Source organism: Odontomachus brunneus, unplaced genomic scaffold (assembly GCF_010583005.1).
Source record: "Odontomachus brunneus isolate Ranch 3 - 2012 unplaced genomic scaffold, Obru_v1 Obru_scaffold_011, whole genome shotgun sequence".
Classification (NCBI taxonomy): domain Eukaryota; kingdom Metazoa; phylum Arthropoda; class Insecta; order Hymenoptera; family Formicidae; genus Odontomachus; species Odontomachus brunneus.
Genome location: NW_022639461.1, coordinates 1,519,028 through 1,520,849, shown reverse-complemented (window position 1 = coordinate 1,520,849; position 1,822 = coordinate 1,519,028).

Below are 1,822 nucleotides of genomic sequence, written 5' to 3'. Positions count from 1 at the left end.
AGCGCTCAGGGAGCTCTTGTATATGATTTGGCATATTCTTTTAGATCTCCAACTATACTCCGTCTAGTTATTCCGTTGGAACTGACCAATCGCATTTGTCGTTTAACAAGATTAACCAATCACCGTGCACATTTAACCAGTAGTTAAAGTAACCGGAGATGGTGAAAATGGCCGCTAGAGAGCTGTTATTGTAGGGCCCATCATTGCAATGTTCGTTTCATGGACGTAATGGCTGCGTTCAGCAGAAAAAGCTGCTTTTCAACTGTTGTAAAATTCGTTAATGTGATTGGAGTATGCTCTTAATTTCGGTTAAATCCAAGAGCATATACCAATCAGATTCACGAATTTTACAACAGTTGCAAAGCAGCTTTCTCTGGGCTGCGTTCAGAAACCCTACTCCATGAGTAGAGTAACATGTAATTAGCCAATCAGAGCAAAAGGAACTAAGATTTATTTATTATGATTGGTTTATTAAAGTAACCCTACCCATCGAGTAAGATTTCTGAACATAGCTCTGCTGAACGCAACCAATGGGCGCATTCAGTAGAAAAAGCGCTCAGTGAGCAATCAACGATTATTGGTTCTTGCTATTAGATCCCTAAATCTAGACCAATTACATTGACAAATTACTCAACTGTTGTGCAACTGTTGAGTCTGCTGAATGCAGCCAATGGCTCCTGCTCACAGGACGCGGCAACGCTTGCCGCGCGGCGGAAGTTCGCGCAACAGCCAATCAATATGTTGTTGTTCGTGAGAGCTACATGGTTATTACAGAAAGCAGCATATTGATTGGCTGTCGCACGAACTTCCGCCGCGCGGAAAGTATTGCCGCGTCCTGTGGACAGGAGCCATAATGCTTGCCGCGCGGCGGATGTTCGCGCGACAGCTAATCAATATGCTGCTTTCCGTAATAATCTTCTAGCTCTTACGGAAAAACAACATATTGATTGGCTATCGCGCGGACTTCCGCTGCGCGGCAAGCATTACCGCGTCGTGTGTGCAAGAGCCATTAAACCGGTTCAGTAATTATCGTAGTTAGTAAACTCTTGAATACGATTGGAATATATTTCTAAATCTAAAAGAATAGACCAATCGGATGTGAGAGTTTACTAAATACGGTTGTTACTAAACCGGTTTTAAGCTGCCGTGTAAACTTAGTCAATGGCCTGGTTTACATCGTGCACTTGATACGCGTACTATATAGTAATTTTCTATTAAATAATCTTATGGCTCCTGCATATAGGACGCAATAATGCTTGCCGCGCGGCGGAAGTTCGCGCGACAGCCAATCAATATGCTGCTTTTTGTAATAACCTTTTAGCTCTTACGAAAAAACAACATATTGACTGGCTATCGCGCGGACTTCTGCCGCGCGGCAAGCATTACCGCATCCTGTGTGCAGGAGCCATATCTCTACTCGATTTATCGGGCAGCATTGAGTTGTCATGAATCATGAAAATACTAGATGCTTGTGACTATCATATTTTTCAGCCCTAGTGAAACTAACTCGTACTAACTCCAACTCGAATTATCGTAAACACCCATTATTGAGTACTGTAGACTGTTAGCGAATTCGGTTGCTTGCACTAGTGTGCATGAGTGCGCACTAAGGCTTGTTCATAGTATGTTATTATATTTAAAGATTGTCTTAAATAATTCTCAAATAAATTCTCAAATATTTTTAACCATATGATATGTATAATATCCGTACGAATCATTTTATTAGTTAAAATGTTTTTAAATATGTATTTAAGATACGATCTTAAATATAAGAATGTATTGTAAACAAGCCTTAATGCGCACTCAGTGCGCACTAGTGCAA